The 10595-nt window shown below is 36.1% G+C and overlaps 1 protein-coding gene across 3 annotated transcripts in view; it reads left to right on the forward strand.

Annotated features, from left to right (window-relative positions):
• NARS2 (asparaginyl-tRNA synthetase 2, mitochondrial) overlaps window positions 1-10595 on the forward strand; it is a 125235-nt gene that overhangs the window by 20484 nt on the left and 94156 nt on the right. The gene's annotated exons all lie outside the window — the stretch shown is intronic.

Consider the following 10595-nt stretch of genomic DNA (forward strand, 5'->3'; position numbering starts at 1 on the left):
AGTCTAGAGTGAAGTTTCTGTCATGCTGAGCTTTGTTGGGGAAGGAAGGGGGAGTGGGTTGTCATTCAAACACCACTTGTCCTTATCAAGTTTTAGTAGATTTTCTTGAATAGATGCTTCTTCATTTGCTATATGTCCTTAGGACCATTTTCAGGAACTTTGAGTGGCTAGGGTGGAGGCAAGGGTTTTTTTTTTTTTTTAATATTTTTATTTTGTGACTTTCATCAATTTCACTGAGGAGTGGATCTGCAGAACTACCGCTCTATCATGCTAAAGTTGAGAGTTAAAAAGGAAAAAAAAAAAAGGCTGTCACTTTGGACTACTTTTTACCACAGCAGTCCTCAATTTCCTCACTTGTAAAATGTGGTTGACACAATGCTTACAGGTTGTAAGGATTAAGTGAGATGACACATATGAAAACTTAAAATTGCTATTCAAAAATAAAACTTAATATGCAGGAGTAGACTGATATAAGCAACAAAACTTTCTCTTTTCCAAATTGTTGTGTATTATAGAAATGGTAGCAAGAAGTTACTGGACCTCAGGAATTTGGGTGCTTGTAAGTTTTTATAGCTAAGTTACTTATGGCACATATTTTGGTTCTGCTTGATGTTTGCACTTTTTAATATTCTTACCTGTTTCTTTTAAACTTCAGATGTTATGGGGGCTAACCCAGGTCAAACCTCTTACCAAAACAGCTTTTTTAGCTGATGTTAAGCTTTTCCTTCTTCCAAGTCTATCGTCCTTGTGTTCAGTTGCTATAGCCTCTTTGGACATTCAGTTGTTCTTTACTGCTTTTTGGGGGGTTTTTGTTTTTAACCTCTATTTTGTTTCCTTATCTAGACTGCAAGCTTCTTATGGGGAACTGACAGTGGTGAGACACTTGGATACTTGTTAATTAATATTTTCTCTGGGCTCTTTTAGCTTTGCAGAACTTTCATCCTGAAGAGATTAGTCCTTTTTCTTTTGAGGATGTTTATTTCTGTTAAGGAGGTCCAGTTTCTGCATGTGAAAAAGGCCCAGGACACATCTAGGAAAATAGATAAGAGACTCACACTAGTATTTGCCTGTGCATGGGACCTACTGTTCCATATGCTTTGAATTTTTAATCGTCTGCTTGTATTGCTTGAAAACAAAAATTATATGTAAAAGTTACTACACTGGTCAAAAGTTACAAAGGGGTAAAGTAAAACGTTAGTCTCCCTCCCACTGCTGACTCCCAGCTAGCCTGGTTCTCTTTGCCATAGGCAGTCACTGTTATCTTTTTCTCTAGAGAGTTTGTACCAATTTTTTTTTCTGTCAGCAGTATGTGAGTGCTATTTCTCATGAATCATCTGTCAGAGTGTGTTACCAAATGCTTTAACTTTTCTTCTCCAATTTTAACCAGATCTATTACCTTTTCATTTAAAAAACTAATTAGGGGCGCCTGGGTGGCACAGCGGTTAAGCGTCTGCCTTCAGCTCAGGGCGTGATCCCGGCATTACGGGATCGAGCCCCACATCAGGCTCTTCTGCTATGAGCCTGCTTCTTCCTCTCCCACTCCCCCTGCTTGTGTTCCCTCTCTCACTGGCTGTCTCTGTCTCTGTTGAATAAATAAATAAAATCTTTAAAAAAAAAACTAATTAAAGAGGAGAAAGAAAGAAAATGCTATACTAGATTAAGAGAAGCAAATCTGTTTTCGGGGCACTGAGAAGAGAACCGACTTGATAACCATGTTTTTGCTGCTTCCACTGTGAAGTGAGGATTTTGTGAATCAACACTGTGGTTTGGGGGGAAAAAAATCCCTCAGACTGTGAACCGATACAGCGTGTTGCTACTAGGTCTTATTCAGAAGACTGAACTATTTCTTCCACCCTACGGCATCCACCAAGTGGAGTGCATTCTTAAAACGATCTAATCCATCAGCCACACAACTGGACTAAAACTGCACTATTTGCTTCATCCTGTAAATATTTGTTAATCCTCCTTTCTTGTGAAAAGTACTGTGCTAGTGCTATTTGACTTACAAAGTTATTTCTGTTTTGCCTCTCAGCAACATGAATTTGCAAGATATTTTTAAATGGGAAAAACAAAATCCTACAATAATAAATGCCACCAAAATAATGGGACTTTGAAAGCTAGCCGTATTAAAAGAAAATTGCAGATATTACAAGGATACGTTTTAAGTCAAATCATTAAGAATATAAAAACACTGTGAAATCTGAAGCCAATCATGCTTGGGTTCATAATTTTAAAATAGTTTTACTTTGATTTAGGTGCTAGCATTTTAATCTGATGATAGATCAGACTAATAACATCTAATGTTTATACAGTACGTTAAATCAAATAATATTTGTACAGTACTTTACTGCCGTATATGTTATTTCATTGGTGTTTTTTGTAATGTTAGACCACTAGACCAGATTTCTAAAAGGAGTAATCCCATTTTATTAGCTTTAAGTAATCCAAATAGAAAAAGAAAGAGAAAAAACACTTACTGAATACCAAGTATATTTCAGGCACCATGTCAAGTTCCTTTATATAATATAATCTTTTCAGCAACCCTTTGAAGTAGGAATTAGTTTGCCTTTGGAAGAGCAGAAACCATGTGTTTGTTTCTTGTACATTGTTGTATAATACCTGGCACATTCTCTGGCACATGGTAGGTGCCTTATAAATATTTGTTGAATAAATTATCTTTTATTTTTACATGAGGAAACCAGGCTCAGATTAAAAAACAAACAAACTTACCAAAGCCACATAGTAAGGGACAGAGTTGTAGTTTTAACGAGATCTGTTTGGCTGTAAAGTAAATGCTGTTTGTACACACCACATTGACTTCTGAAGTTGGCTTTTGAGAAAAAATACCAAAACTTTAAAGTTCTGAAGTTCAAGATTTTTTATAAGGTTGCAGACTGTTAAGGATGAGCACCACGCTTAAGCCTTTTCTTTTCGGCCACTCTTCAAGACAACCTTTTATTTTCCTGGGGAAAGGACAATAATAACATTTACTGATAGCCTACCGTTGACAAGAATTTGAAGTACTGCTCTTTTTCGTATAAGTAACCTATTAGTAATGCTTAATTCATTTTACTAAATATCACATAGGAACCAAATAATACAAGCTATATAGACCATATAAAGCATGCACCTATACTCACTACTAAACTTAAGAAATAGAACATTATTAGTACCTTTGATTCCCCACTTTGTTCTTTCCCCATTCCATCTCCCTCCCTTTTCCCACCGTGACAATTATTTTTTTCTGTGCTTTAAAAAAATTAGTTTTACCACATGTGTGTGCCTGTAGGCAAAATATTGTTTCTTTTTGCATTGTTTTCAACTTAACACAGTGGAATCACACTATTCTGTGATAAGTTAGGTTTTGGGTTTGGGATTTTGTTTTGATTTTTTTTGTTGTTTTCTCAGTGTTATGTTCCAATTCAGTCCAAATTTGTGGGAAATGGGATTCAAGCATTAATATTTTTAAGGCTCTCTGGGTGATTCCAATATGCCTTCAAGAGTATATATGAAATAGTGCAAGAGCATGTTTTTAACTTCAGTTTTGCTACATAAATCCAGATTTTTGCCTCTAGAGAAGAATGAATTTAAACTCCCACCAGTAGGGTGTGCTGTTCCACATCCTTGCCAACACCTGATAGTTTTAGACTTCTAAAATTTTAAGAATCTCATGGATATAAAATGAGATCTTGATGTGATTTCAGTTTGCTTTTCTCTAATAAATATTGAGATTGGGAATCTTTTCTTGTGATTATCGGCCACTCATTTCCTCTTCTATAGTATTTTCTATTATGTTGTCTTTTCATATTGGTGTTTTTATATTCTGGATAATATTTACCCTTTGTTGAGTGTACTGTTGCAGATATTTTCTCAGTTTTTTACTTGCCTTTTTTTTTAATACTGTCTTTTGGTAAAGAGTTCTTAATTTTAATGTCAAGTTTCAATGCTTTCCTTTACGATTGGTGCTTTTGAATCTTGTTGAAGAAATCCTTTATTATCTCCTAAAAATTGTATAGTTTGTGCTTTACACTTATATGTATTTAATCTACTTGGGATTGAGTTCTGAATATAATGTAAGAGTCCAATTCTTTTTTAATGGATAACCACTTCAGTACCATTTATTGAATAATTTGTTCCTCTTCCTGTGATCACAGTTGCCAGCTATGTCATAAATCAAGTTTCCATGTATATGTGTGTTTCTGTATGTTCTAGTCCAGTGGTTTATCCGTATGCCAGTGACTCACTCTCTCTCAAGTGCTGTAGCTCTTTGAGAAATCTTACTATGTAGTAAGACAAATCCTACCCTTCTTTAGGAGTTTCCTGGCTATTCGTGATTCTTTTCTCTTGCATATAAACTAATCAATCATCCTGAGAAGCTCCAAAAAAAAAATTTTTTTGTTTGGCCTTTAATTGGAATAACACTGACTCTGTAGATCAGTTTGGAAAGACTGGTATTTTAATGGTATTGAATTCCTGTCCCTGGACATGGTATATCACTCTTTATATTTAGGAGTTTTTCAGATCTTTTCAATAGAGTTTAATCATTTTCTTTATAAAGATCATGAATATCTTGGGGCGCCTGGGTGACTCAGTCATTAAGCATCTGCCTTCAGCTCAGGTCATGATCCCAGGGTCCTGGAATGGAGCCCTGAATCAGGCTCCCAGTAGGGAGCCTGCTTCTCCCTCTCCCTTTACCTGCTGCTCTCCCTCCTTGTGTGCTCGCGCGTGTTCGCGCGTGCTTGCGCGTGCTCTCTGTCAAATAAATAAAAAATCCTTAAAAAAAAACGATCATAAATATCTTTTTATATTTATTCCTAGACACTTTATATTTTTTGTAGTATTAATGTTCTGTTTATCTTTGGAAAGTGTATTTTTCAGTTACTGGGTGCAGTGTTCGATATATGTGTATTAGAACAAGATTATTAAATTGTGTGTGTAGATATGTAATGTGCTTATTGATATTTAATATACTTTATCTGCTATTTACTGGTTATTTAAAATCCTGTTTTTCCATTTTTCTTATAGTTTTTGCTTTATGTGTTTTTCAGGCCATGTGATTGGGTAAACACAAATGTAGATCTACTTGTTGATACAATCAATCTATAGCTATGTAGTGGGCCTCCTCCTTTCTAGCTCCGTTTTTTTGCCTTATTGTCTATTTTGTTTGATAGTAATTTAACCATACCAACTTGTTTTTTATCAGTATTTGTTTGCCATGCTTTTTACTATCATTCATCCTTTTACTGTTAACCTCTTTTTTGTTTGTTTGTTTGTTTGTTTAAAATATGTATCTGGGAAACAGCATACAGCTTAGGTTTTTAAAAACATTTAATCACTTAGTCTTTGGCCTTTTCCTGTTTAATTTAGTCCACTAATGTTTTTTGCGATTGCTTCTGCATTTGGATTTTTTAAAACATTTTGTGTCTTTGTCCTTTTTTTCTTTAAAAAAAATCCCTCTTTTTTACCTTCTTTTGAAAAAATTAAATGTTTTTTCCATATCATTTTTTTAATGCTACTTATTTAGAAGAGACTGATGAGGGAAAGAAGAAGGGAGAATATAAAGCAGTGATTCTTAGTCTTGACTGCATATTTAATTCACCTAGAAACATTAAAAGATATGAATGCCTAGGCTCTGCCCCCTCAAATTCAAATTAATTGGTCTGAGATATAGCCTGGCATGGGGAATTTCTAAAGCTTACCAGGTGCCATCAATATTGAAAGCTACTGCCTTTGGAGAAACTCTTAAATATATGACATTAAAAGTAGTCAAAGGCTTAAAAAGGTAGATGACTATGACCAACATCCTTTTCTCCCCATTGCTCTTTGCCTCTACCAACTAGGAAAATTCACTAGCTAGTTCATGTTCTTTTTCTGGTATGTACTAGTATGCCCAGATTTATGTTGTGTCATATGTTGAGAATTACTTATTCAAAAAAAAAATTTTTTTTAATTAAAATGAGCTGGAGAGCACCTGGCTGGCTCAGTCAGTGGAGCATGCGACTCTTGCTTGACCTTGGGATCAAGCCCGATGTTTGGTGTAGAGATTACTTAAAAATAAAATCTTTAGAAATAAAATGAGCTGGTCCTCAAATCTTTTTTTATCCGGGAGATAAAGCTGACACATGAAGTTGTAGGCAGAATAACTAAATGTTGAATTGAATTTTCTAGGATAATTATACAGAATGATTTGTAGAGAATTATTAAATGTCAAATGTGCTTCACATTTTGTTTTATAAGTCAGCTCAGAGAGTTCTCTGACAAGGAGAAATTAGGTGCTAGAGTGATCAGAGATGTCCACAGGGTAAAGTAGGCAGTTTATGACCTTTTTTGATATTTCTGTCTTTGATTTTTGCTCCCAACTTTGTCTTTCACTTTCTGCTTACAAAAGAACCCAGATTCATCTCGGGTCCATTTCCAGAAAGTAAAATTGGTAGGAGTTTGAAGAAGGGAAAGAAGCCCATAGTGAGAAACAAGCCTATAGGGTGAATATAGGGTGATGCATATCACTTACTTAATGTAATAATTAATTCTTTTTCTCAGCTAATATTGAGTACATGACCTGTGCTGGGAATATAATGGTGAAAAAGTACACAGAGGTTTTTTTTCCTTAAGAATTTATGTATACTTGTAAAAAGGGAAGGAAGCACAGTTAAGTAAAATATATAGTGTATTAGGTATTGTAGTAACTGTCTAAAAAGCTCCCTAGTGTATTCCGCTTCCCAATATTAAAACCCTTCTGTTGTCCCCTCCTGCACTTCATTTGAGCTGTTTCTGTGTAACCAGTAGAGCAAGATAGAAATGAAGCTTCCTTGGCTAGGTCAAAACCTCAATTTTTGTCTTTTGGAGTGTTCACCCTCGGGCAAGCCAGCATCTGTGTAAGAAGACTGACTACCACGAGGCCATCATGCTTTGAGCTAGCCCACAGTAGTCATGTGGGAAAGCTAAGTGATAAGAAAGATTCCTGGCTAGCACCCAGCTGTTTGAGCCATCCCAGCTAAGGTACCAGACTTGTAGTTGAAGAAGTCATCTTGGATATCTAACCCAATTGAGCCTTCAGATGACTTCAGTCCCAGCAGCCATTTGGCCATAACCACATGAGACACTCCAAGCAAGAACCACCCAGATAAACCTAGGCAACCCACAGAATCATGAAAGAGCAATAGACATTTGTTTTAAGCTACTGAGTTTTAGAGTGCTATGTTACTCAGCAGTAATCAGAACAGATGGTAATTTGTACCATGGAATAAATTAAAGTTTGGGGAATGGAGGTTAGGGAATTGGGCAGGGGGATTCAAGTTTAAATTGGGTGGTCATAAAAAGACTTAGAAGATACTCAAAAAACATGATGGATGTGAGGGAGCAAATGATGTTGATGCCTGCAGGAAGGACATCCTCCAGTTAGAAGGAACAGCAAGTACAAAGGCCCTGTGCCTGGAGCTGCATAAATAACCGGAAGGTCAGAAATAGCCATGAAGGCCAGTGTAGATGTAGTGAATGAGGGGAAGAATAGCACGAGTTGAGATCAGATTGGTATAGCAGGTTGGGAGTAGTTGCAGATTATATAGGGCTCTGATGATGTACTTCATATGGTGCAACATTCTTCTTTATAACAAACATATGTTGTAATAATCCGTTTTCTCTCCTAAAGTGCAATATAGATAATAGAAGCTTTTTATGCATTTAATTTTAAAAAAGAAAATAATACAATGTTCCCAACTTCCTTATGAAGAAGACATGAGATGAAAGTAACATAATTTGCATATTTTGTTATATGAATGCTGTGGTATGACAAGTCTAGAATACAAGTAGCCATTACATAGAGTTGCTGACTTTGAGAGCTGTATATTAGGACTTAGGGAGGTGTGTTATGTTAGTGACTCAAATGCCATGAAAAATGTTGCTAATGGTGATGGGATTTTGTGATGTAGTAAATCTTTTTTTTTTTTTTTTTTTTTTTTTTTAGAGAAAGCAGGCACGTGTGGGGCAGAAAGGACAGAAGGAGAGGGAGAGAGAATTTTAGACCTTACACCCAGTGCAGAGCCTAACTTGGGGCTCAATCCCATAACCCTGAGATCATGACCTGAGCTAAGAGTCAGATGCTTAACTGACCGAGCCACCCAGACACCCCTATAGTGAGTAATTCTTGGTAGAGCTCTATACCAGACAAAGTACAGGCTTCCCTAGGAGGAATGCATTAACTAGCATGGAGGGTACATTCTGGAAAATTCAGAGTATTTTTAAAGAACAAAATTCACATAATGCACATGAATGTTGCATGGGATATTTGAAACTCTGGTAGTACCCACTAAACTCCAATACCTCTCCCTAATCATTGTGATAATCAGCAGCATTCCCACTAGAAACCTCAGATACAAGGCTTTGCAGGACAGCGTAAGAACTTTAACTCTGAGTGAGAAAAGTCATTACGGAGTTCTATGCAAAGGAGTAACATAAATCACTTATGTTTTAATAAAATCATTCTGGCTGCTGTATGGAGAATAAATGGTAGGTGGGTAAGTACAGAAGAAGAAAAACCAGTTAAGAATCTAATGCAATAATTCAGATGGATAGATGATAGTTTAGACCAGAGTTGAAATGGTAGATCCTAAAATGTGGTTAGATTCTGGATATATTTAGGAAGTAGTTTATGCATGTCAGTACCAGGGCACATTTTCTTTCTTTCTGTTTTTTGTTTTTTTTTTTTTTTAAATCATCTCTATTCCTGGCTTATGTTTTCCCAGTTAGTTACGTTGGCTAGTTCACATCTGCTAGAAACTTTTAAACTTTTAATATGGAGGAGATTGTTTTTTTTCTACAAATGGTTGTTTCCATTGCTAATTTTTTAAATCTTTTTTTTTTTCATCATTGTATGTATACTGTTTAATCCCTAACCCCTATTTCTCCCGCCACCCCACCCACCTCCCCTCAGTAGCCATCAGTTTGTTTTCTATAGTTAAGAGTCTGTTTCTTGGTTTGTCTTTCTCTCTCTCCTTTTTTTTTTTCTTTGCTGGTTTGTTTTGTTTCTTAAATTCCACATTTGAGTGAAATCATGTGGTATTTGTCTTTGATTTACTTCGCTTAGCATAATACTCTCTAGCTCTATCCATGCTATTGCTAATTAAATAATTAAATAATTAGGGCTGACTGGGTGGTTCAGTCTGCTAAGCATCTGACTCTTGGTTTAGGCTCAGGTCATGATCTCAGGGTCGTGAGATGGAGCCCCTGCATGGGGCTCCACGCTCAGCACAGGGGTCTGCTTGAGATTGTCTCCCCCTCCCTGTACCCCTCCCCCCATCACCCTCACTCTCTCTCAAATAAATAAATAAAATCTTTTAAAAATAATTAGCATAAATTAAAGTATAAAGTGGATTTTCCTTTTTTCTTTCTTTTTCTTTTCTTTTCTTTTTTCTTTTTCTTTTTTTTCTTTTTTTTTTTTTTGCTTCGGAGATCAGATAAGATCGGGTGCCTTCAGTGGTTATGGCCGGACTTTTTTTTTTTTTTTTTTTGTTAACGTGAACTTTAATGTTGCTGTCCATACATTAAAAAAGGTCAGCTTCATAAACACTAGAAACCCTTTTGAGTTTATTCTCTCTAGGGCCAGTGCCATTTAATTGTTTTGAGGGATGGGTTTTTGTTGAAAGTCAGACACTTATTTTATGGATGCCATCCTTGAAGGAAGCATTCCGTGGCGTTGTTGATTTAAGGAGATACTTTGATCCCCAAAAATGATATAAATCTTTTTTTGATAATGTTTGAATGGCACCAAAATGATGAAATTTATATTATATGCCTTATAATAGTTTATTTTTAAGCACCACAGCCAGAATTAAAGGATAACCAAGGCCTTCTGTTCCAAGTATCATTATCTTGCTTTGTTCCACGTAGTAACTGCAAGAAAATATGTTGTCTTTTAGTTGTTGGTTGGATTGAATTTTTATACTGGGAAGAGGTATGGGACGTAAGGGACTAGCTTTCATAGAAAGAAATTTGATAAGGATTCAGGATGCTTGCTGCAATTTTGTTTAGATTTGAGTGCCTATTATGTTTAGTGATAGCCAAGTCCTTTAACAGGGACAAGAAATACAGCAGTCCCTACCAAGAAAGAGCTAGGGAGGAGATGGGTACATAGAAAGTTGAACAACACTATAAAGTAGTGAATGATTAAGTGGAAAAGATTGGTAAAGCATTATATCTCAGGGGGAAATTACAGCATAAGCAAACACTCAGGGTAGGGATGACTAAGGCAAATGGGGGAAACAAGATCAGTTAGGCTTAAAGGGTATTGTCAATATGTTTTTCTGTTTTTGAGGGTTTTTAATGGAGAATAATGAAAAAGAATCTTGGAAAGGTCAAGTAGGTTAGAACAGAATAGAGGACACACTGCAGAACCAGTGAGGATTTGTAAGCTTGATGAAAGCAGCAAGAATAGATTAGAAGGAGGGAGAGATAGGAGAGGACTAGGTGGTAGGTCATTGGCCTAAAATCTAGGTATGAAGTGATATGCGCCAGGTCTTGATAGCAATGGTAAACATAGAGAGGAGGGAGCGGAAGAAAAGGTTTTTGTTTTTTTGAGAGAGAGAGAACACGGGGGGGGG

Source organism: Ailuropoda melanoleuca, chromosome 8, assembly GCF_002007445.2.
Source record: "Ailuropoda melanoleuca isolate Jingjing chromosome 8, ASM200744v2, whole genome shotgun sequence".
NCBI lineage: Eukaryota > Metazoa > Chordata > Mammalia > Carnivora > Ursidae > Ailuropoda > Ailuropoda melanoleuca.